This window comes from Oncorhynchus mykiss, chromosome 17 (genome assembly GCF_057628025.1).
Source record: "Oncorhynchus mykiss isolate SJ-2025 chromosome 17, ASM5762802v1, whole genome shotgun sequence".
In the NCBI taxonomy this organism is placed as follows: Eukaryota; Metazoa; Chordata; class Actinopteri; order Salmoniformes; family Salmonidae; genus Oncorhynchus; species Oncorhynchus mykiss.
In genome coordinates, this window is record NC_143038.1 from 20212831 (window position 1) to 20240096 (window position 27266).

The 27266-nt window shown below is 42.1% G+C and overlaps 1 long non-coding RNA gene across 2 annotated transcripts in view; it reads left to right on the forward strand.

Moving 5' to 3' along the window:
- Positions 1-26791, forward strand: part of LOC149975856 (uncharacterized) — a 49351-nt gene extending 22560 nt beyond the window's left edge. For both annotated transcript variants that reach the window (XR_016487805.1, XR_016487806.1), the window contains 2 exons: positions 16169-16257; positions 18309-26791. This is a non-coding gene — a long non-coding RNA (uncharacterized LOC149975856). The remainder of the gene's footprint in view (positions 1-16168; positions 16258-18308) is intronic.
- The last annotated feature ends 475 nt before the right edge of the window (positions 26792-27266 follow it).

Below are 27266 nucleotides of genomic sequence, written 5' to 3' on the forward strand. Positions count from 1 at the left end.
CTCTCCCACACTGACTTTGGGAGGAGACTTCCTTCTCTTTGGGATGAGAAACTTTAGAGTAAGGGTGTGTGTGTGTGTGTGTGTGTGTGTGTGTGTGTGTGTGTTCGTGAGAGAGAGAGGGGTATGGATAAAGATAAAGAGAGAGAAAAAGCAATTGAATGAATTCCAGGCATGTTTATGAATCATGTATAATCACATTCCATAATCATATCATTGTATATTAAAGTGGACATGCTCCCAAATTGCCCACTGCACATGCTGCACTACGAGCCAGCCAGTCAGTCATTTGAGATTGACGGATGGCTCATTGCCGGCTGATTGTGGCATGTATTCCCAGTGTCAGTGGTTAAAAGCTGGGCCAGAGACAGCAAGGGGACTGGAGAGAGAGAGAGGCAGAGAAAAGATGGGTCCTCACACACACACTGTCGCCCCTACTTATCACAGCGCTGATCTACATGGTTGTGCATTATGAATAGGCAGGCTGAGATGTATATCCTCTCTAAATGATGGTACCTAACTTCTGGAGGCTAAACACACTTATTTTAACAGACCTAACACAATGGCAGTAGAGCAATAGATCGAGGGAGTGTGTCAGAAATATTTAAATGCCGTTACTATGAGCACAAGAGCTTGTGATGGTGCAAAAGGGCTATGTTTTGATGAATAAACAAGTTGTAAGCGGGCTTGGGGGAGGGGTAGATAAGCTTTAATATTGCAGATAGATTGTAGCTTCCATCAATGTAATTGTCTGCATAATTTCCAATCCTCAATATACTTTTTTGTAAATGTATACAGTACCAGTCAAAAGTTTGGACACACCTACTCATTCAAGGGTCTTTCTTTATATGGACTATTTTCTAGAAGAATAGTGAAGACATCAAAACTATGAAATAACACGTATGGAATCATGTAGTAACCAAAAACGTGTAAAACAAATCAAAATATATGTTAGATTTTAGAATCTTCAAAGTAGCCACCCTTTGCCTTGATGACAGCTTTGCACACTCTTGGCATTCTCTCAACCAGGTTCACCCGGAATGCTTTTCCAACAGTCTTGAAGGAGTTCCCACACATGCTGAGCACTTGTTGGCTCCTTTTCCTTCATGCTGCGGTCCAACTAATCCCAAGCCATCTCAATTGGGTTGAGGTCGGGTGATTATGGAGGCCAGGTCATCTGATGCAGAACTCCATCACTTTCCTTTTTGGTCAATAGCCCTTACACAGCCTGGAGGTGTGTTGGGTCATTGTCCTGTTGAAAAACAAATTATAGTCCCACTAAGCCCAAACCAGATGGGATGGTGTATTGCTGCAGAATGCTGTGGTAGCAGTGATTGTTTAAGTGTGCCTTGAATTCTAAATAAATTGGAGACAGTGTCATCAGCAAAGCACCCCCACACCATCACACCTGTGGAGATCATCCGTTCACTTACTCTGCGTCTCACAAAGACATGGAGGTTGGAACCAAAAATCTCAAATGTGGATTCATCAGACCAAAGGACATATTTCCACCGGTCTAATGTCCATGGCTCGTATTTCTTGGCCCAAGCATGTCTTTTCTTCCTATTGGTGTCCTTCAGTGGTGGTTTCTTTGCAGCAATTTGCCCATGAAGGCCTGATTCACTCAGTCTCCACTGAACAGCTGATGTTGATACAGTGGGGAGAACAAGTAGCAGGTTTTCATCAATTATCTCTCTGTACTTTTCTCTGTTAATTTTTGCCTCGATTCTGACTAGTCTTCCAGTCCCTGCGTTGAAAAACATATCCACAGCATGATGCTGCCACCACCATTCTACACCGTAGGGATGGTGCCAGGTTTCCTCCAGATGTGAAGCTTGTGCCTTTTGGAGCTCTGTCAGAGTGACCATCGAGTTCTTGGTCACCTCCCTGATGAAGGCCCTTTTCCCTGATTGCTCAGTTAGGCCGAGCGGCCAGCTCTTGGAAGAGTTTTGTTGGTTCCAAACTTCTTCCATTTAAGAATGATGGAGGCCACTGTGTTTTTGGGGACCTTCAATGCTGCAGACATTTTTTTGGTACCCTCCCCCAGATCTGTGCTTCTGCACAATCATATTTTGCTCTGACATGCAACTGTGGGACCTTCTGTAGACAGGTGTGTGCCTTTCCAAATAATGTTCAATTAATTGAATTTACCAGAGGTGGACTCAAATCAAGTAATAGAAACATATCAAAGATGATCAATGGAAACAGGACGCACCTGAGCTCAATTTCGAGTCTCATAACAAAGGATCTGATTAGTTAGGTAAATAAGGTATTTCTGTATTTTTTTTTACATACATTTACAAACATTTCTAAAAACCTGTTTTTGATTCGTCATGATGGGTTATTGTTTGTCGAGGAACATATTTTATTTCATCCATTTTAGAATAAGGATGTAACGTGACAAAATGTGAAAAAAGACAATGGGTTTGAATACTTTATGAAAGCACTGTAAATACACATACATACATACATACATATTGAACACAGATATATACACATACATAAACATACATACACGGCTTCTATGGCTTAACTTCTCTAGGGTAGGGGGCAACATTTGGAATTTTGGATGAAAAGCGTGCCCAAATTAAACTGCCTTCTACTCAGGCCCAGAAGAGAGGATATGCATATAATTAGTAGATTTGGATAGAAACCACTCTAAAGTTTCCAAAACTGTTAAAATAATGTCTGTGAGTATAACAGAACTGATTTGGCAGGCGAAAACCTGCGAAAAAGCCATTCAGGAAGTTTTTTGTTGTAGTTTTCTATTCAATGCCATTACAGTATCCATTGACTTAGGACTCAATTTTCAGTTCCTATGCCTTCCACTAGATGTCAACAGTGTTTAGAAATTGTTTCAGGCTTGTATTCTGAAAAATGAGAGAGTAAGAGCAGTCTGAATGAGTGGACCCTGCAGTGTCACAGAGCTTTTTCATGCGCGCGACCGAGAGAGTGACTTTCTTGTTTATCTTTTAAATTGACGACGTTATTGTCCGGGTGAAATATTATCGATTATTTAGGCTAAAAACAACCTGAGGATTGAATATAAACATCGTTTGACATGTTTCTATGAACTTTATGGATACAATTTGGATTTTTAGTCTGCCTGTTGTGACTGCGTTTGAGCCTGTGGATTACTGAAGAAAACGAGCGAACAAAACTGAGGTTTTCGGATATAAAGAGATACTTTATCGAACAGACGGAACAGTTACTGAATAAATGAATGTCTTCTGAGTGCAATTCTATGAAGATCATCAAAGGCTAGTGATTAATTGTATATCTATTTCTGACTTGTGTAACTCTTCTACTTGGCTGGTTACTGTTTGTAATGATTTGTCTGCTGGGCTATGTTCTCAAATAATTGTAAGGTAATCTTTTCGCCGTAAAGCATTTTCTAAATCTGACACCATGGTTGGATTCACAAGTAATTAATCTTTAAACCTAAATAAAATAGTTGTATATTTTCGGAATTTTATGAGTATTTCTGTATTTGAATTTGGCGCTCTGTAATCTCACTGGAAGTTGGCCAGATGGGACTCTAGTGTCCCACATACCCTATAGAGGTAAGTACTGTATGCATTTGTCTCAAGTTCTGTAAGTTATTGACAATCTTTGCATTTTCCTCCTGTACTCCCTGTTCACCCACGACTACGTGGCTGTGCACGCCTCCAACACCATCATTAAGTTTGTCGACGACACGACGGTGGTAGGCCTGATCACTGACGACGATGAGACAGCCTATAGGGAGGAGTGTGATATGAAAGCAATTTGAAATTCTTTGCTCGTATTGGCGATGCTTGGAAATTGTAGTGCTCGTTAGTAATTTAATGAATAAACTTTTGTCAGTGTCGTACATATATTACATCACAGTGGTCTTGAAGGGCCGACCGGGCTCTCTTCCAGGTTGTGGCAGACAAACATCTGTGCCGAAGGTATGCCCACCTCTTCCTCTTGCTCAGGGAACACTCAAAGGGCGAGAGACCTGTGGCAGAGCAAGGAAGGGTGTTGTGGGCGTGTTCAACCCATACTAGTTGCTGGCTCCAGGTGGTGGGGTTGGCAGAGACCAGGCAGCGAAGAGTTGTTTACAAGTCTTCTTTGGCTCGCTCCACCTGGCCGTTGGACTAGGGGTGGAGCCCTGAGGACAGGCTGGCCGACAACCCAATTTGCGTGCAGAACGGCTTCCAGAACCGGGACGAGAACTGAGGACCCTGGTCGGAGGCCATGTCTAATGGGAGTCCATGGATCCAGAAGATGTGCTGGGCCATCTCTTTGGCTGAGGGTAGCTTGGAGAGAGGAATGAAGTGAGCGGCTTTGGAAAACCGATCCACTACTGTCAGGATGGTGGCGTTACCATCAGATGGGGGGAGACCCATGACAAAGTCCAGGGCTATGTGAGACCTGGGACCATGAGGGACAAGCAGAGGTTGAATGAGTCTTGTTCTGTGCACAGACCGTGCATGTGGCGACGAACACGGAGACGTCTGGAATCAGGCCTCCAAAAGCGTTGTCTCACAAAGGCCAGTGGCAGGCAATACTGGAGGTGTGGGGCCACTGCAGGACTGAGGAGGAGAACGCGTCAGGAACAAACATCCGGTTATCTTGGCCCCCAGTGGGGTTCAGCTGGGAACACTGCACCTCACGAACCTGCTTCCCTATATTCCCCAAGCTGAGTGCCGTCGCCAGTCATGAGGTGGGAAGGATGGTCTCGGGTTACGGTGTTGTAGCCGTGGGGCTAAAGCGGCGCAACAGCGCATCCAGCTTGACATTCTTGGATCCTGGTCGGTATGAGAGGGAGAAGTTGATCCTGTTGAAAAGCAGGGCCAATCTAGCTTGCCTGGAATTGAGACGCTTGGAAGTGCGGAGATATTCCAGGTTCTTGTGGTCGGTCCACACAATGAACTGATATTCCGCCCCCTCCAGCCAGTGCCTCCACTCCAACGCCGTCTTCACCACGAGAAGCTCGCGATTCCCCACATTGTAGTACCTCTCTGTGGCGTTGAGACGATGGGAGAAGGCGGCGCAGGGATGTCACCCAGGAAACGTTGCAGCTTCACCCTGGACAATATCTGGGGCCAATCCACCACCGCTCTCACCTTCCCGGGATCCATCTGTAAACTCCCTGCAGTGATGATGTAACCGGCGTTGGAGTGGAGGCACTGGCTGGAGGGGGCGTAATATCAGTTCATTGTGTGGACCAACCACAAGAACCTGGAATATCTCCGCACTTCCAAGAAAATCCTAATACCACGGGAACCTGAGGAGACTTAATGAGTTGGAATTTTATTGTCTCGCTGTGGTTCCCTGACACCCGTACCTTGATGGGGGTGGTGTTGTGGGTGACCCGGCCTATAGAGCGCCCATCCAGCATGCTGACAGTCGAGGAGTAACCAGAGAGATTTTGACTGGTTTCCCCACAGCAAAATGGCATGAAAAGGAGTGTGAGAAAGGGGAGAGGAGAAGTTCTCCATATGGCCCACCAGAATACTTGCTCCTACTGGTGAGCCTGGTCTTTTAGGGGACGGGTGGAGACAAAATCAATCAATCAATCAGCCGATGTCACAAGGTGTTGTACAGAAACCCAGCCTAAAACCCCAAACAGCAAGCAAAGCAGATGTAGAAGCACGTATGTAGAAATAACCAGTAGTCTCGCAATACAGGCAACTCTTAGTGTGAATCCTGTATAGCCGTTTGGCTGGAGACAGTTCTGTCTAGTTGCATTGGCTCGGGAAAGGTGAACTGGCAGCATTCGGAGACTATCGGGGACTTTCAGGATGCCTCGGAGGCAAGGTGGAATCCTTGGGCGGGCGAGTGAAATCAAATCCCCTCTCCTTCCTTCATTCCCGTAGTCGCCCATCGACCCGAATGGTCAAGGTGATGAGCAAGTCGAGATCCGTCTGTAGTTCCCGAGGTGCAACATCGTCCTTTACTTATTCCGATACTCAGAGCAGGAACATGTTGAACTGCGCTTCTGGGTTCCAGGCACTCTCAGCAGCCAACATGTGGAAATCTACCTCATAGTCTGTGGGAGTCTTGTCAAAGCTGGAGTAAGTTCCGGGCAGCCTCTCTCCCGGACAATGGTGCAACAATTTTTAACTCTCCTCAAACAATAGCATGGTATTATTTCACTGTAATAGCTACTGTAAATTGGACAGTGCAGTTATATTAACAAGAATTTAAGCTTACTGCCAATATCAGATATGTCTATGTCCTGGGAAATGTTCTTGTTATTTACAACCTCATGCTAATTGCACTAGCTTACGTTTGCTCAACCGTCCCGTGGTTCTACTGACAATTGAGATGTACAAACTATGGCATAAGGGGATGCCAATAAAAGGCAATCCCTAATTTCAATGAAGACAATAATGAGTGAGCTAGGATGGACGTAGTCAGTATAACTATTTGTTATGCACTTTTTAGAAGTACAGCAACAGAATTCAGAACATGGGCCTGACTTACAGTGTTCTCCCTATACACTGAGTCAGAACCGTAGGATAAATAAAGGGGGCATATAAGCAGACAATGAAAACTCTTACAATATTCAATGATTACATTTCTCAAAAACAGGTTATAGGCTACATGTGCACCACCAAGTCAGAACAATAGGCACAATTAAGAGGTGAAAATATACCAAATTATTAGGGTGATGTAAGGAATTACGCTGGAGACGAGAAGCGGGTACAGGGAGTGAACATTTAATTAACCACGGACATGGAACAGGACAGGACAGCATCCGGACAGGAACACACAGCAACATTAATGCTGACACAGGGATTGAACCAAAGAAACAGACAGATACAGGAGGGGCAATCAACAAGGTAATGAAGTTCAGGTGAGTCCAATAATGCGCTGCTGCATGAGATGTTGACCGGAGATGATGCGCAGGTGCGAGTGAAGATGGTGACAGGTGTGCATAATGAAGGCAGTCTGGAGCCCTTGAGCACCATAGAGGGAGAGCAGGAGCAGGTGTGACAGGTGAGGCACATGGGCTACTAACAGCTTACTACACAACATACACTTGGTATTACATACTTCGCTACAGCATACATATCTCCCTGGCATACTACATAATCTATGCAGCAGCATACAAGACATTTTTGGACTCACCTTGTTGTGCTGTGCTCACTTGAACAGGAAGGTGGTGTGGCGGTCCTTTGTAGACAAATTTTGACAAAACTTTGTCATCAAAATCTGGCATTCTCTGGATTTATGGGGCTTTCAAGACAACTGGGAACTCAAAGAAAAAAAAGTTGAATCATGATGATGTCCTCAGGTCGTAGCTCTTGAAAGAGGCCGGAAGTAAGATGAAGTTCAAAACGTATTTTCCCAGTTGTAGCTAATTATTCCCGGGTCCCCAGTTGTCTTGAGCTCAAAGTCAGATTTTGCAGTTCCGAGTTAACAGTTGAATGTTTATCATTTTTAACTCGGAAAAGAGACCCTTAATCTTAGACTTGGGACCACACAGCCACAGCCACAACTGAATAGCAGCCTAATGATTGCCTTGCAATGCTTGCAGTTAGCCACTGATTCCTTCCAAACCACTCATTGCTGAATTTGCGATTTCCAACTTCTGTGTAATATTTATGTCCAATGGCCGGTGAGCACAGATACCTTTTATCTATAATTTATCTTAATTCTTTCTCTTCATATGACAAGAATTAACTTCTTTCGACAACATCCGGTGAAATTGTAGAGCGCAAAATTCAAAATACAAAAGTAATAATATTAAACATTCATAAAAATACAAGTGTTATACACCATTCTTTCACTTAGAATCTTGGTAATCGATCCGCTTTGTCCGATTTACAATAGGTTTAAGGAGAAAGCATAGCATTTGATTGTCTGAGGACAGCACCTCACCAACTTCCTGCATCAACATGAATTCATAACCTGCACAGGTGTCACAAAACTCCAAAATAACGATAAAATAAATCCCTTCATCTTTTTGCAATCCAAAGGGTCCCAGTTATACAATGAATGGTCGTTTTGTTCGATAAAGTCTTTCTTTATATCCCAAAAATGTCAGTTTATTTGGCGTGTTTGTTTGAGAAATCCACCTGTTCCAACTCGCCCAACATGCCTACAAAGGAATCTAAAAAGTTACCTGTTAACTTCGTCCAAACAATTCAAACAACGTTTCTAATCCAACCTCAGGTACCCTAATATGTAAATAATCAATCAAATCTGCGACAGAATATACTGTGTTCAATACCGGAGAAAAAGAACGAGGAGTGTGCACTCATTCACGCTCACCAAAAGACTAGAGTCCTTCTGAGGGATACGTCGAAAGAATGCGATTACTTTCAAAAAACAAGCATGAAACAATTTCTAAAGACTGTTGACATCTAGTGGAAGCCATAGGAACTGCAATCTGCGTCCTAATCTTTAGACTTTCCCATAGAAAAGCATTGAAAAGTTCAATGACCTAAAGAAAATGCCTGAATGAATTGTCCTTAGGGTTTTGCCTGCCCAATCAGTTCTGTTATACTCACAGACATTATTTTAACAGTTTTAGAAACATTAGTGTTTTCTATCTAATACTACCATGCATATGCATATCCTAGCTTCTGGGCCTGAGTAACAGACAGTTTACTTTGGGCAACTCAGTCATCCAAACTTCCGAATACTGCCCCCTAGCCTTAAAAAGTTAAAAAAGGATTTACCAGTAGATTGTCGACTTGATTCATGATGATGGAAGTATGATGTTGACATGATCAGTCCAATCAAAGCTACTGTAGATATAATGTGATTTGACATAATTTTATCTGTGACCTTGAGCCTTCTTGGATGGGCACTTCTAATGTAACTCTATGGCAGCCCCCAAGGGGCTAGAACTTTAGAGCTCTACCATTAGACTTGGCGGTGATGTAGTGTCCCCATGAGTGACCGAACACTGAGCCAATCACGGCGCAAAGCTCTGTATTTTCTGCTGGCTTGCTCCACCACCACAAAAAGCACTGAGCTAGGCTGAAACACCTACATTTTGGAGCTGCCTTACTCAAGAAAACAAAAAAGAGACCATGTTTGTATGCGGCTTTATTAACTCAATGATATATACATATATATATATATATTTACATTGTTTGTAAACTGATATGTGATTTTTGCAAAAAATGTGGTGCTTCAAACATTGTGAATGACGGGTCACCACTGGCGTTAAGTAACCTTCTGTCTTATGTAATGATACCAAACATAACATATTATGTATAATCTGACTTTCATGGATTTATATTTACTATGTTACGTCTAGTCAGAGACCAGACTGTTCTCTGGGACAGAAATGGATAACAACTATCTGGCATGAAAACTAGAGAGACTCTTTCCTTGTGGGCTAGCCTTCTACATGACTCATGATAAGTTTATTTAGAAGAACAAGGTCATCTGCATCATTTAACCTTCACAATGTTATCATATGTCATCAAATATCTCTATTTAAAATTAACACAACATCTTAAAACATCTTAAAACATCTATCTCAGAGGACTAGCCTGACCATGGGGACTAGCCTGAACCTGAGCCTTTATCATCCTGACCAGAGTTGAACAATCCCATATCTCTGCTCCTCTCTGCAGTGTCGCAACAACAGAGTAGCAGCAGCAGCAGCGGCGTCTCCATTACATCTGCAAGTGATCTCTTGGAGCACTAGGGAAACATTGTCAGAAAAAAATAGAAAAAGGAAAGCAGAGTTTTTACTGCATCCTGGCACATCCTGCCCTAATGAGGCCCCCCTCTTCCCTAGACCCATCTGTCCCCAGCGGGACAGGCGGTACCGGGCCACACGGGGCCCGGACAGCCCCGGCTGGGTGGAGGGGCAATTCAGGGGCCCATCATTAGGAGTCCCTATGATAGCCATTCCCGGGGCCCCTGTGATAACCAACGCACCTCTTTCTGGCTGGTGACCCCCTCTACATGGTACAGTCTCATTAGCTCCGGTTGCAGCAGCTTGTTAACCCTGCTAATTGAAAAGGGGAGCAAGCATAAAAGATCCAAGGAATTTACTGTCCGGTCCCGACATCAAAGGACAGTGTCTTAGGTTGGCGAGGAATGGGAGGGAGGGAGAGTATCAACATTGAAGTATTAGAGGACAGACGAGGCAATATAGGGACTGGAGTTAAGAGGTGGAGAATATGAGGAGGATATGGTGTATGTTGTCACCATAAAGTAGTAGCTTTAGACAGTTTGCCATTTTGGTGAGAAGTTTCAAGTTGAAATGTTGAAAAATTCACACCGAACTTTATGCTCTGACAAATGAGACTTTCGTTTTGCTGAGATACGATCTAAAGTTGACATGTGAAACCTCGATCCATTTTGGAAAGCAGGGGTGGCCTTGAACCTGAATTAGACACTTTTGAATTTGCATAATGTGTCCTAATGTATGCGTTTCTGTGGCATGCCATAGCACGCCCAGCTATCATCACCGTCCACTTGGGTGAGACAACAAAAAGTCCCATGCAACTACAGTTTCCAGTAAGCAGTGTCTGGCATGGCTATCATGGGAATAGAAGCCCCTGAGTTGGTATGCACTTGAACTCCTGAAGGATCAGGCTAGGATAACCCTGTTGCTCCAGTGGCTTTTCAGAGATTCGGTATAAACCGGGTTCGGCAGTCATAACTAGCAAACTGGGAAATCCCTGAGGTGCGGAAAGCTGCTTTGTCCAGAGGAACATGTAATCCATTTACTGAGTCATCTGTATTTGCTTTGGGATCTATACATGTCATTAACATAGTTATTGTTTGCTTAGTCTTTTCTCGTTTTGTGAACATAAAGAAGAATTGGGCCCAAGTGAAGGGCAGTGGTTTAGTGTGGTATTCCGGTATTCCACTAGATTCTGGGTTCACATAATTGAAGGTGAACCACAATAGCAGCCATGAAATCCCCTAATACCAGGTCATGGATTGTCATTCGATGAGACATTGTCAATAAACCGGCCAATTGCGCAATATGTTTAGAAGTTTTAACTTGATTAAAACTTTGGGTTTTCATGATTTAGTTTCAGTTTATCGTTCATTATTGTAGTTTATTCGGTTTTCTTGAAGTGCTTCTCAGAAAGCAGCATGAGAAAAATGGCCTGGTTCATTTTTACTGTACCTAATCTTCTTGTCTATCAGTTTCACTTTTCCATCAATTACAGTTGAATTTAGCTATGACTCTGTAGCTCTTTGAATGTTTTTCCCCTCATTCCTTTTGAACGTGGACTGTTCACGCTCAAGGGTCAAATTAGACTGACTTCACCCATCTTTTTTCTCTGTTTATGTTTTTCATCCTAGAAATACATCAAATAAACTATTAAGATCTCTTTGTTTAAGATGGAAAAATAAGATTTATGATGGAAAAATACAATAATCAATAGCACAAGTTACTGGTTAAAATAGACTTTGATAGAAATGTGGCTTGTGAAAAAGGTAGTTTGTTGCAGCTTGAATAGCACAATGAAAAGAAGGACAATTTGACATTGGTGGTTTATGTTTTGCGCAGCTGCATAATCCAAAATAAAATATGATGAAACTGCTTAATCTATGTTAAAGGTAACATCACGAGCCTTCCAACTACTGTTTTATCATCCTTTAAATGAGCAGTAAGATGACATTCTACAATTTGACAAACATAAACTACGGGTGATGCCCTGTCAAATAAACAACTGAAGTCAGTTTTTAGCTAGACTTATTTTTTCATTCAGTGCACACTGATGATCCCTACTGTGTTCAGATTAGTAATGACAATTCTCAATGGACTGTCAGAGAAGGAACAAACTGTCAAAGGAACAAACTGTAATTGTTTTCCCCAGAGACAATGTCATAGCACTGATTGAATTCATTCCAACTTGTAAAATTGCTGCTGTCATAAGCATTCCCCCACTGTCATAAACAAGCAAATGTAATTTTAGTCAGACAGTCAGACTAACGGACTGTCTTTTTCATAAACTCATACCAGTTATTATTATTGTTATGTATAAAGATGTATTTTAATGGGACTTTAAGATGGGATTGGTGAATGACTGACAATGATCCAATACATATCACACACACAAATCTATGCTCACCTCCCGAGGAGATATCTTGTTATTGTGACTAAATGTGAATTTCCCATCAAAACAACCAAGTATATGCTACAGAAAACCTCTTAAGACTCATGCCTGCCATGCAGTCACCTTCATCTGGTTCTAATCAAGCTCGCTTAATGTACGCCCCCAGCACTTTCAGTCCCCTCTGCCTGTTCCAATGACAGTCTAATCTTATACCGCCAGCAGTATTCAGCAGTCAAAACTGTCAATTGTACTTGTGTAACCCGCATGGCTGAGACATTAGCCTTGTTCACTCACGCTAGCCTACATATGACTGTGCATTGTTGGTGAAGGTATGTTTCTATCACCATGATTTTGTGTAAAATCGTACTTTTTATAGCGTGTCTATATGTGATTCTGACGCTGTCCTAATACAGTACATGAAGTTACCTTTTTGAGTCATTACATTATACATTTGCTATGTTTACTGGTAATAGGCTTTATGATCTATTTCAAAAAATGAAGTAAGAAATTAAGAAATGTTTTAATAAAAAGCAATACTGTGTCTATCTATACATGGTATCCATATATTAGCAGAGTTATTTTTTTAAACCAAACATCATGTTGTCCTAACAACACAAAAACAACATTTTCTGGAGCAAATATGGACATTTAACCCAGCACAATGAGTTCAGCAAGACAAAAACCTTTTATTTTGGATGTTTTATATCCATCACAAGTCTCTAGCCACAATCATGTGGCCATAAAAATGGAGACCATGCATGAAAGATGTATTACAGGGACTGAACAGCAAACAAGGACTCTATTGGAGGAGGGCGGTTACATCATCCCTAGTTAGTAAGAACAACATGGTCAGGAGGTTCATAAACTATCCTTGTTGCCCGACAGTCACTGACTAGCAGAGAGTCCATAGGCCAAATGTGCTGTCTGCAAAAGAGAGGTCCTCTGAGGACATGGAAACTATGCAAACGTGTGTGTGTGTGTGTGTGTGTGTGTGTGTGTGTGTGTGTGTGTGTGTGTGTGCGTGCGTGCGTGCGTGCATGTTCATGAGATACATGAGTTACATATCTGACATAATTACTTAAAATGCCAAACTTAATGCTTCTCATTGCCACAATGACTTATTGTCAATGAATATGAAAATGTACAGTACCGGTCAAAAGTTTGGACACACCGACTCATTCAAAGGTTTTTCGTAATTTTTTAAACTATTTTTGACATTACTATTATTCTACAACAACATAAAAACTATGAAATAACACATATGAAATCATGTAGTAACCAAAAAAGTGTTAAACAAATCTAAATATATTTTATACTTGAGATTCTTCAAAGTAGCCACCCTTTGCCTTAATGACAGCTTTGCAGAGTCTTGGCATTCTCTCAACCAGCTTCATGAGGTAATCACCTGGAATGCATTTCAATTAAAGGGTGTGCCTTGTTAAAAGTTAATTATGGAATTTCTGAGAACAACATTTGAATTTTAAAGCCATGAAGCCCTATGTGTATGTTCTCATAATGCTATTATGAATACAGTGTTGTTTTGTTTTGTGGTAATGTCAGAGGTCAGGAGGAAAAGGCAATGTGAGAAAAAGTGTCTGGGCCTAAAATGGCATACGTTCCCTTCGGGATTACAGACATGATAATAGTATTTTAGACATGACGAAAGACACATCGGAGAAGAAAACATGCAGAACATCATGTAACAAAACATCACAAATCAACAATATGGGATAATTTAAGCCTTGTTCACACTGTGTTTTTCCTACCCGATACATAGCTTCCTGTCCGGATCACAACCTGTCAGCCTAATTGTAGCCATACTAGCCTCGAAGTCGTTTGTTTTATCATTACCTCAGTATATTAATATAATCATATGTCTGTAGCGTTTTTTTATCATTATGTTTTTAAATTGTGTTTATCCGTTCAGTTAGTGATTTTTGTAGTTCGATTGTGTTCTGTGCCTTTTTTTTTGTCACTTAGCTAGCTAGCAATTCCCTTACCAACCATGGCACTGCTTTACACAAGGTGCTTGCAAGAGCTGCCAAAGATAACAGTGACGGATGTACATCGTCTCACTAAGACAAGTAGCAAAGCACCAACCTCCAAGTTGGAAAAAGGTCTCCAGTTACCTTTTCAACTATGAAGGTAAATGTAGCCAAGTTGCTTATCAGACCAGACAAGGACGTTTACTCAAAGCTGTAACGTAGTTTAAGACATGCCTTTCACAGTAACAAGCTAACATTATGATTGATCATTATTTTTATTCAAAACAGGGACAGGGACAAAGTCACAGGAGAGGTCAGCATAAGGGCTTGCTGCTACAGGTCCATGAGGAGAAATTAGAGTGTAGGGTGAAATATCAGCTGTTTGTGACACACTACAAGCCGGTTACACAGTCAGAGATGAAGCCTAGTCTTAGACTAAGAAGTTCCTGTCAATGGAGATCTGCATTAAGAGGCATTGCTTAGTCTAGGACTAGGTTTAACCCATGTCTATGAAACAGTTATAGTGTAGTAATTGTTCAGTCGTCTTCCTTGCTGTTTCTGTAAACTCTGTTGTGTTGGATGCATTAGATTACATTTAACTTCTTATGGCTGCAGGGGCAGTATTGAGTAGTTTGGATGAAAGGAGCCCAGAGTAAACGGCCTGCTTCTCAGTCTCAGTTGCTAATATATGCATAGTATTATTAGTATTGGATAGAAAACACTCTGAAGTTTCTAAAACTGTTTGAATGATGCCTGTGAGTATAACAGAACTCATATGGCTGGCAAAAACCTGAGAAGAAATCCAAACAAGAAGTGAGAAATCTGAGGTTGGTCGATTTTCAACCCAAAATCAACCCGACTGTCAACCTATTGAATTCACAGTGGGATATGGATGAAGTTGCACATCCCAGGGCTTCCACTAGATGTCAACCGTCTTTAGAAACTTGAATGAGGCTTCTACTGTGTTGTGGGCCTGAATAAGAGCTGAATGAGTCAGGTTACTGGCAGAGAGCCATTTCCTGGTCACGCGCATTACACATGATATCGACCTGCGTTCGATTGCTCTCTAGACACAAAGGAATTATCCGGTTGGAACTTTATTGAAGATTTATGATAACAACACGCTAAAGATTGATTCTATACTTAGTTTGAAATGTTTCTTCGACTTGTAAAAGTTTTTGTCCAACGTTCAGCTGGACCTGCACGAGCATTTGGATATGTGTACCTAGCGCACTAACAAAAGTAGCTACTTGGACATAAATAATGGACATTATCAAACAAATCAAGCATTTATTGTGGAACTAGGATTCCTGGGAGTGCATTCTGATGAAGATCATCAAAGGTAAAGGAATATTTATAACGTGATTTCTGGTTCCTGTTGACTCCAACATGGCGGGACATTTTTTATTTTTTTTTCTGAGCGCCGTCTCAGATTATTGCATGGTTTGCTTTTTCCGTAAAGTTTTTTTGAAATCTGACACAGCGGTTGCATTAAGGAGAGGTATATCTATAATTCCTTGTGTACGTTTATGATGAGTATTTCTGTTGAACCGATGTGGCTATGCAAAATCACTGGATGTTTTTGGAACTAGTGAATGTAACGCGTAATGTAAACTCTGATTTTTTTTATATAAATATGAACTTTATCAAACATAACATACATGTATTGTGTAACATGAAGTCCTATGAGTGTCATCTGATGAAGATCATCAAAGGTTAGTGATTAATTTTATCTCTATTTGTGCTTTTTGTGACTCCTCTCTTTGGTGGTGAACTAACATAGTCATTTGTGGTGCTTTCACTGTAAAGTCTATTTGAAATCGGACACTGTGGTGGGATTAACAACAAGATTACCTTTAAAACGGTATAAGATATATGTATGTTTGAGAAATTTTAATTATGAGATTTCTGTTGTTTTGAATTTGGCGCACTGCGCTTTCACTGGCTGTTGTCATATCATCCCGTTCGGGATTGCAGCCCTAAGAAGTTTTTAAACAAGGGCAAATAACCTTAATAGAAACGTTTAAACCCGTATTGCTGTAATGAATTTAGTGGCTGTTGCATGTTGCGCCAGTATCTTCTGTTTGCAGATCGTGACACAAGTTGAGAGATTTTATAGATTTTATTTTTATATAATAATTGTATTTTTATATCCCCACGTAGGTTGTACTGAAGCCCTATGAGCCAGTAACAATGGCACAACATCACTGTTTGTCACGATCGTCATATGAAGCGGACCAAAGCGCAGCGTGGTATGAATGCATTCTTTTATTGAATGACGAAAAACACGACGTAAACTGAACAAGCTAACAAAACCACAAACGAACGTGACTGCTAATGAAACATAGTGCTAACATGCAACATAGACAATCACCCACAACCCATAATGACAAAACAGGCTACCTAAATATGGTTCCCAATCAGAGACAACGACTAACACCTACCTCTGATTGAGAACCATATCAGGCCAAACACAGAAACAGACAAACTAGACATCCAACATAAAATGCCCACCCAGCTCACGTCCTGACCAACACTGAATGGCGGCTCTGGCAGATCCTGGCTGAATGGCGGCTCTGGAAGATCCTGGCTGAATGGCGGCTCTGGAAGACGCTGGCTGACTGGCGACTCTGGCGGCTCATGACAGACTGGCGGCTCTGGCAGATCCTGGCTGAATGGCGGCTCTGGCAGATCCTGGCTGAATGGCGGCTCTGGAAGATCCTGGCTGAATGGCGGCTCTGGAAGACCCTGGCTGACTGGCGGCTCTGGAAGACCCTGGCTGACTGGCGGCTCTGGAAGACCCTGGCTGACTGGCGACTCTGGCGGCTCATGACAGACAGGAGACTCTAGCAGCCCTGGACAGACGGGAGACTCTAGCAGCTCTGGACAGACGGGAGACTCTAGCAGCTCTGGACAGACGGGAAGCTCAGGCGGCGCTGGGTAGACGGCCAGCTCAGACGGCACTGGGCAGACTGGAGAATCCGGCAGCGCTGGAGAGGAGGAAGGCTCTGGCAGCGCTGGATGGAGGAGCTCTGACGCCTCTGGACTGAGGGGCTCTGGCGCCTCTGGACTGAGGGGCGGAAGCTCTGGCAGTGCCGGACAGGCGGGAGACTCCGGCAGCGCTGGACAGGCGGGAGCACCTGTAGGGATGAGATGGAGAGACAGCCTGGTGCGGGGGGCTGCCAACAGAGGGCTGGTGCGTGGAGGTGGTACTGGATAGACCGGACCGTGCAGGCGCATTGGAGCTCTTGAGCACCGAGCCTGCCCAACCTTACCTGGTTGAATGCTCCCGGTCGCCCTGCCAGTGCGGCGAGGTGGAATAGCCCGCACTGGGCTGTGCTGGCGAACCGGGGACACCATGCGTAAGGCTTGTGCCATGTACGCCGGCCCAAGGAGACGCACTGGAGACCAGATGCGTAGAGCCATCTTCATGGCACCTGGCTCGATGCCCACTCTAGCCCGGCCGATGCGAGGAGCTGGTATGTACCGCACCGGGCTATGCACCCGCACTGGGGTCACCGTGCGCTCCAGAGCATAACACGGTGCCTGCTTGGTCTCTCTCGCCCTCCGGTAAGCACAGGAAGTTGGCGCAGATCTCCTACCTGGCTTCGCCACACTTCCTGTGCCCCCCCCAATAAATTTTTGGCGCTGACTCTCGGGCTTCCATCCGCGCCGCCGTGCTGTCTCCTCATACCAGCGCCGCTCCGCCTTCGCTGCCTCCAGCTCTTCTTTGGGGTGGCGATATTCTCCTGGCTGTGCCCAGGGTCCTTTACCGTCCAACTCGTCCTCCCATGTCCATTCCTCCTTGCGCTGCTCCTGCTGCCGCTGCCTGTCACCACGCCGCTTGGTCCTGTTGTGGTGGGTGATTCTGTCACGATCGTCATATGAAGCGGACCAAATCGCAGCGTGGTATGAATGCATTCTTTTATTGAATGACGAAAAACACGACGTAAACTGAACAAGCAAACAAAACCACAAACGAACGTGACTGCTAATGAAACATAGTGCTAACATGCAACTAGACATAGACAATCACCCACAACCCACAATGACAAAACAGGCTACCTAAATATGGTTCCCAATCAGAGACGACTAACACCTGCCTCTGATTGAGAACCATATCAGGCCAAACACAGAAACAGACAAACTAGACATCCAACATAAAATGCCCACCCAGCTCACATCCTGACCAAACACTAAAACAAGGAAAACATTAGGTGAGTATTCCCTAATAGCCAATATAGTATGTAGTAGCTGGTCATGTCCTATTACACTTTAATAATATAAAATGATTTAATTTCAGGTGGTCAAAGGCACAGCACCAACAGCTGACATGAAGAGAGGACTGGAGTTGGAGATGGAAGCAGCCAGTGACTACTGCAAGATGCTGAATGTCAACTTCTCATCCTGTGGCCTCATCATACCATCCTGTTCTCCTGTCACTGTAAAAAATGAACTCTTTACGACATTTTGTGTTTGGCGTATAAGCAGTGCTGTTTATTATCAATAAATGGACAACAGGGTGTTTGACAATGTGGATGGTCACAGCAGGACTGGATCTGTGCATCTGATCCTACAAATCGATGCAGCTCAAAACGACTTCTCACAGTCAACTCCTCTATTTTGTTCCGTAGGTCCTCAATTTCTCTCTGCATCTCTTCCCTCTCAATCAAAACCAGGTCAACTGCAGGGGGCCCAGGCACTGCACAGTAGTCGTGGTCATGTTAGCTATCCATCTTTTCATCCTCTCCATCTTCAACATGGTTGTCCTCTACACATCCAGACCTTGGTCTCTCCCTTCTTTCCCAAACACTTTCTATTGCTTGGACATGGTAGTTCATTTATTCCAAAGGTACTGCTCCCTTCTTCAGACGGCGAAGCCCACAAGAATAAATAATAACGTTAACTAGGTACTGGTAGCTAACGTTTGCTAGCTAAGAGACAAAAAGACACAGAACACAATTGAATTACAAAAATCACTAACTGAACGGATAAAGGGGTAATGATAAAACGAGCGACTTCGAGGCTAGTATGGCTACAATCAGACTGACAGGACGCGATCCGGACAGGAAGTTATGTATCGGGTAGGATGTTGAGCGGAAGTGGGCATTGCTACGTTGTGCAAAAGATCTATTCTGGCTGTCCAAACAGCAAGTTACCAGTGACCAAATTGGATTTGTGTGTGTTCAGACAGCAGTCATTTGCTGACATGGCTATGCTAGTTGTCATAGTAATGACGGGTGTGTGCGGAGTGGCGTAGGCTGATTGGTGGTGGTGCTCCAGCTTCCTATCACTCAAAAGTCATGCAGCAAGCTAAGGTGACAACAATGCTTATCATGGACATTTCCCAGTTGCTATGAATGTTCAAAATCATAGTGTAAGAATACTTTTAAAGCCTCAAAGGATAAGACGATCCAACTTTCAAAACAAGTTATTTTTTGGCTAGCCTCAGCTGTGGGTGGATTGGCCGTCTGGAAATTCTGGCAAAAGCCAAGAAGGTCTATTTCTCTGTTGTCATATTTGTCTATATTGAGCATTTGGCAACGATCGGCCCCCCTATCAAGACGGGCCAACCTGGTTTTCTGATAGGTTGAGCTGAAGTGGCACAAATTCACATTCCAAGTCAAACGTGTGAGTGAGACCCTTCTCTGACTTTGTCAGTACTCAGTTAAAACAGAAAAATTGAAGGGTGTATACAGTATATACAGTATTTCATACCTACTATAGTAGACTAATTAGTAGAGTAATAACACATAGGTAAGGCAGCTACTAGAAAGTGCTTTTTACTAAATACAAGTCATCATGTATCACAATAAAGGTCCATTTGGGGACTGTCTGTGTATAATTCACTTCTGAATTTCAGTCTCTTCAACTCAACCAGTGAGTTCATGAGCTGTAGTAACAAGTGACTCTGGTGTCAGATTACATTACATAGCCACTGCACTGAAGGCTGGAAAGTCCCGCACTGAAAGGCTGGTCACTTCTTGGCAGAAAGAGACACCTACACGCCAGGCACTGTCAAACGGGAGCACAGCGCTGGAAATCTATCCGTATTCACATAAACTAATCCCGGCATCGTTCTTTGACAAACACAGAAGGTTGTATATTGATTTCAATAGAAGGAGAGAGAGAGAGAGAAAGAGAGAATGCCAGTTTGTTAATGTAGCCATGGCAATCAATAGAATGTTATACATATAGGGAATGTTATACATATAGGGGATACAACCATCCCAGCTCTACAGATTTTGCTGTGAAGAAACAGAATCATTAGATCATTTGTTTTGGTACTGTCCATGTGTTTTTGGTCATAGGTTCAGGAATGGCTGAATAATTGCATTTACCTGGAGCTAACTCTGCAAATAGCACTGTTGGGTGATTTGAAAAGTCATAGTCAATCGATCAATAATATAATAATACTCTTAGCAAAAATGTTTATCTTTAATTTACAATCTGTAGAATCTATAAGAATAGAAAGGTTCAGAACGTTTGTGAAACATCACAGCACAGTCGGAAAAATATATAGCAAATAGAAATCAAAACGGGATGGTCTTCAGAGATAGATGGGAGGGGTTGAGGGTAGAGGAAGGATGAGACTAAAAACAAACAAAAGATAACTAATGTAAAATATACTGTGTCAGTAAAATGTATATAGTATGTATAAGCTGGAAGTAGAACTGTCAACTGTGGGACCTAAACAGTTGAAGTCGGAAGTTTATACACACGTTAACCAAATACATTTAAACTCAGTTTTCACAATTCCTGACATTTAATCCTAGTAAAAATTCCCTAGCTTAGGTCAGTTAGGATCACAATTTTATTTTAAGAATGTGAAATGTCAGAATAATAGTAGATAGAATAATTTATTTCAGCTTTTATTTCTTTCATCACATTCCCAGTGAGTCAGACGTTTACATACACTCAATTAGTATTACCTTTAAATTGTTTAACTTGGCTCAAGCTTCCCACAATAAGTTGGGTGAATTTTGGCCCATTCCTCCTGACAGAGCTGGTGTAACTGAGTCAGGTTTGTAGGCCTCCTTGCTCGCACACGCTTTTTCAGTTCTGCCCAGAAATGTTCTATAGGATTGAGGTCAGGGCTTTGTGATGGCCATTCCAATACCTTTACTTTGTGGCCTTAAGCCATTTTGCCACAACTTTGAAAGTATGCTTGGGGTCATTGTCCATTTGGTAGACCCATTTGCGATCAAGCTTTAACTTCCTGACTGATGTCTTGAGATGTTGCTTCAATATTTCCACAGAATTTTAAGAATGACGCCATCTATTTTGTGAAGTACACCAGTCCCTCCTGCAGCAAGGCAACATGATGCAATATGATGCTCCATGTGCAGTTGCAAACCGTAGTCTGGCTTTTTTATGCTGGTTTTGGAGCAGTGGCTTCTTCCTTGCTGAGCGGCCTTTTAGGTTATGTCGATATAGGACTTGTTCTACTGTGGATATTGATACTTTTATTCCTATTTCCTCCAGCATCTTCACAAGTTCCTTTGCTGTTGTTCTGGGATTGATTTGCATTTGTCGCACCAAAGTACGTTCATCTCTAGGAGACAGAACGCGTCTCCTTCCTGAGCGGTATGACGGCTGTGTGGTCCCATGGTGTTTATACTTGTGTACTATTGTTTGTACAGATGAACGTGGTACTTTCAGGCGTTTGGTAATTGCTCCAAAGGATGAACCAGACTTTTTTCTGAGGTCTTGGCTGATTTCTTTTGATTTTCCCATGATGTCAAACAAAAGGCACTGTGTTGGAAGGTAGGCCTTGAAGTACATTCACAGGTACACCTCCAATTGACTCAAATGATGTCAATTAGCCTATCAGAAGCTTCTAAAGCCATGACATAATTTTCAGGAATTTTCCAAGCTGTTTAAAGGCACAGTCACCTTAGTGCATGTATACTTCTGACCCACTGGAAATGTGATACAGTGATTTATAAGTGAAATAAGCTGTCTGTAACCAATTGTTGGAAAAATTACTTGTGTCATGCACAAAGTAGATGTCCTAACCGAATTGCCAAAACTATAGTTTGTTAACAAGAAATTTGTGGAGTGGTTGAATAACGAGTTTTAATGACTCCAACCTAAGTGTATGTAAACTTTCGACTTCAACTGTAGATAGGTGCGTGCCTTTTCAAATCATGTCCAATCAATAGAATTTACCACAGGTGGACTCCAATCAAGTTCTAGAAACATCTCAAGGTTGATCAATGGAAATAGGAGGCACATGAGCTCATTTTCGGGTCTCTTAGCAAAGGGTCTGAATGCTGATGTAAATAAGGTTTTTCTGTTTTTATTTCTAATATATTTGCAAACATTTCTAAAAACCTGTTTCTCATTGTCATTATGGGGTATTGTGTGTTGACTGATGAGGTAAATGTTTTATTTAATCTATTTTAGAATAAGACTTTAACATAAAATGTGGAAAAAGTGAAGGGGTCTGAAAACTTACCCAATGCACTGTATATAGTGTATAAAAGCAGACCTTCACAACTAGGATGTTGCTAGGCCCAGCACAGGCAGTGTGGTCCCCTGGTCTTCTGATCCCAGTGATGCTAGGCTTAGCAGCACAGACAGCTCAGCTGCTTATGCAGCAGAGTCAAGTGCAGTGGAGGTAGAGAGAAAACAGAAAGACACACACATGTACTACCAGTTGATTAATATTTTGGCTCTGTTATATTTTAAATGTACTAGTAATTAACACTTGGGAGGGGGATGGGCATGTATGACAGCCAGGCACTTATATTTGCAATATTTGCATTAGCCAATGGTCATCTATTATGCATTAGCTTTCTTCTTTATCTAATAAATGTGTTTATTCGTTCACAACTAGGCCGTTGCTGGGCCCAGCACAGGCAGTGTGGTCCCCTGGTCTTCTTGTACCAGTGCTGTGGGAAATTATGCTAGGCTTAGACAGCTAAGATGTGAGTGCAGGTAGGAAGAAAACAGAGTGACACAGATGCCAGTTCCTTAATATGTTGTCTTTATACTGAGTGTACAACACATGAAGAACACTAGCTCTTTACATGACATAGGCTGACCAGGGGAATCCAGGTGAAAGCTATGATCCCTTATTGATGTCATTTGTTAAATCCACTTCAATCAATGTAGGTGAAGGGGAGGAGACAGGTTTAAGAATGATTTTTAAGCCTTGAGACAATTGACACATGGATTGTGTATGCCATTCAGAGGGTGAACGGGCAAGACAAAAGATTGAAGTGCCTTTGAAAGGGGTATGGTAGTAGGTGCCAGGCGCACCGGTTTGTGTCAAGAACTGCAACACTGCTGTCTTTTTCACGCTCAACAGTTTCCTGTGTGTATGGAGAATGGTCCACCACCCGAATGACATCCAGCTAACTTGACACAGGGGTTTGGGATGTGCATGTGATGTGGGCTGGTGTGCCTGAAATGCCAGGACTGAATCTTTGTCCCAGTCCACCCCTGGCCACAGCAGTCAAATAGCTAGCTAGGTAGCTGTTGAGCTTTCTAACACATTCACTATTTTTTTGTAAACAATTAACTTATTAACTCACATTGAATTTATTAATGAAGTTAGTCAGCTACTACATTATTTTGTTAAGCTAGTAAGCAACAAGATATGCCAAATAACAGACTAAAAACACTTGAGGGCAGACAAGTCACATGGCAGGAATCAAATTTGTATCTTACTTCAATGAAATTTGGCTTGAAATATCCGGTTCCATGTGCTTTTTGGCTGTGCAGACTGCAGGAAAAATAACAGATTCGAATCGGATATGCCAAGAAATTGGATTTGAATCACTTCAAACTGCCAATGTGAACAAGGCTTTATTCACATTGGCTGATCATGAAAATCCATTCAAATATACAGTGTACAGGCTATTAATTTCTTAAAATCTAATCCACAGGCTTAGCAATTATGAATTGCTGCAAACATTGTGGGAAACTGACATTCAGACAATTCTATATCACTGTGCAGGAAAGAAATCTGCTCAACCAAAGCATCTCCAAACAATCAAAATGAGTAATTTCTCACAAGAGAGATTGAGATTCTTATGAATAAAAAAAACCTGTCATTTTAATTGTCACAATATAGCATGTCAAGAAAAGGGAATGTATGCAAGCCTTTGGCTAAGTATGACCTTTTAGTGAATCCAAGGCAACTATTACTAATTAACTCCTGTTCATGAGCACAGGAATTATAATATCCACACACGACAACGCTGCCTTCTTCATTAAGAGAGAAAATGAGATCAGACGATTAATTTAATATGCATAAATGCAAATGTCCTCCTTGAGCATCCTACAGAGTTGAGATGTGGGCTGAGGAGGACACGTGATTTGAGCGCTGTAAACGACTTTTGTAATAGGCTATGAAATAGTATCGTTTACAATTATTATGTGGGAAAAATGTATGGATTTATTATAATTGGACACAATTTAATAGGACATAATTTCCGCATATCACTCTTCACGGCATTCCCTAAATATTTCCGTTGTTGCGTTGATTTTCTTCTTCTCAGAAATATAGACGTGGGCTTGTGGCACTAATTAGTTTCAGACAAAGAACACTTGGTTTGAATTTGAACCGAGGACTTCATCATAAACCTCATTAAGTCGATGCTCATTCATAATGTTCTTTCTCGCTCAAACAGTTGGATAGCAAAGCTGTGACAAGTCCGGGAAATAAGACTTTGTGCGTGAGAGACAGACATGAGTCTATAAAGACGCAACCGTGATATGCTTCAATTATTAGACAAACCAAATAAAACACCATATGGTTTCGCTTATTGCCCAAAATATTCTAATAACGCAGATATAACGAGGACATAATTTGTTATCAGCAACTGCGCAAGAAGCGTGCGACCCCCCAAACGACAAGGCTGAAGTAAAATCCAATATTCCGTTTTTTTTTTATAGCATTAGACCTATTGGCTAATGGGAAATATTAGGCCTAATAGCCAGTTAATATTGTAATATTGTATTGCTAATCGAATTACTTCGTGTGATGCTGATAACAATCATAAAACTTTTGAGGAGGAGAATAATCTAGAATGTATTATTGGTGCCATGTCATGTTATGTAAAAATCTCTAATGTGCCTGGCATTTTGGTTGCACTAAGGAAGCGATACATTAATTGTATTCAGTGAGTGGTGAAAATGTCACTGCCTGTATTAGGTCGGTTAGTTATTCTTAGAAACCACAAGAGAAATGCTACGCAAATTGTGAAGTGAAAGGACATATGCTCGGCCTATTTGTTTAATGCCTCGCAAGACAAAAGCAAAACATTCTTTTTCAGGGCTAACTCGACCTCATTTTGATCCATCATATCGAAGTTTCAGAAAAGGACAAAAATTAACGTGTATGTTAATTGACATTTCTTCATTATCCTCTTTAAATCGGATTATTCATTTTCATAAAATACCATGTCGCTGTACTTATACTATAGCCTATTGGCAAACATAATGGTATGGAATGACATCCAGTATGTCAATTGAGTGCCTTTTTAAGCATGATAAATTAATACTTTTAGAGCTAAAAGGAAAATAATAATAGAGGAAAAGTGCTTTTAAATGTAGGTTACCTTGTCAACCTTGTGTTAATGTCAACAGCTGCCAGATATAATGGCATTCACCTTTATAGCTTTAACTGTTGTTCTAGTGTATTGTTTCTAGATACAGTAAAGCCTGTGTTTGATGTTCTGTTATGCTACTCCATAACCATTTACAGTTCCTGACTAATTGAGCTGCCATTGGCGAGGTCAGTAGATATAGAGAGAGGGTGAAAATAGCACAACACCTGAATAGACATTTTAACCCACCAGGAGCTGTTTAACCGGTTAAAGGGCTTATGAATTTTTTTAATTGACTTCATAAAAAGAGCTTGAGTGGGAACCCATGTAGGCTACGCTATAGTCCCAGGGAGCGCCTAGTAGTGAGAGCCTCGATGAGGTCTCCCTAGATTGCTGTAGTGGGGCCATGCAGCCCACAGCCCCACATTTGACAAGTCCACCCCCTTTTAAAAGGCATGTTAAATAAACACAGCTCTTTTGTACGAGCCCCCTACCCTTCCCTTTGAGGCCAGAACAGTGTTAAAAGGTGGAGCTGGGGGTGTGCACAGGAGTGGGTGAGAGAGGAGTTCATTGCTAGCTAACACTATAGGCTTGGCCCTTGGTGAATACAGGACTGTAGGAAGTTTATATAGAGAGAGGCAGTTGAATGGGGCTGCTTGATCAGTGAATAGGGGGGGACGAAGGCTGCTCTCATTAGGCAGTGAGGCCCTTGGCCCACCTGGCAGGGGTATAAAAGGGCTCTTAAAGGAGGCTTGATGAGTATGTGATGCCCTGCTGAGGGCCCAGTGAGATGGAAATGCCGTAATTGCCATGATCTAATGACGGCTCCTCCCTGGCTGCTCCCAGACGGTGCCCACTGTGCTCACATCATCAGGAGGGGACACAGGAGAGCCAGGGGGTTGGGTCAATCAAATAGAGCCCCCGGGTCCCGTTAGTCTCTCTAGAATAGGTGAAAAAGTGCCAGGGTTAAGTTCAACTCGGTTCTGCTGCGGAGAGTGTGAGGAAAAGGCTCATTTAAGGCTAATAGTGTAGGGTTGGTTTGTGCGCTTTCTAGGATTTTATTACAGAGGTTGTCACTTTTAACGCAGTCTTGAATGATGTAATAGTTTTGAATTAAATTAATTACAAGAAGGGATTGCAATTATACAAAATAATAAAAAAGTTGTATGTCAACATACTTGGAATTATTAAAATTAAAATGATTGAATAAAAGCACATTATAGTCTTGTGGCCTTTTATTTAAATGCAAACATTTTGTTTGCATTCATTTCATCCCTAAATCTTCCCTAAATCAGTCATGAAACACCATGAGGAAAGCGTGAACAAAACTAACCAAGCCCAATGATTTCAACATGACAAAAACACACCATGACAACTTCCAAATGAAGCCGATGCACTTACAGCAGGGTTAACACCAAATCCATTCCCTTAATTTGTCTGGTTCACAGAACCGATTGTACGGAGCCAGTAAGGCTATCACCGGTCACATACATGCATTTAGAACAACAAATGATGTAATTGATGAGCCACTATACACTATACACATGCCATTATTATGGAATAACTAAGGAGTGTGAACAACCTTTCTCCACCCAACGTAATCTTTGTGCTTCATGGTAAACAACACAGACATCCTGATGCTGAGTTGGTCTCCTCTCCTCGGGCAGATATGATTTACAAACTGCATCAAGGCGACCTCA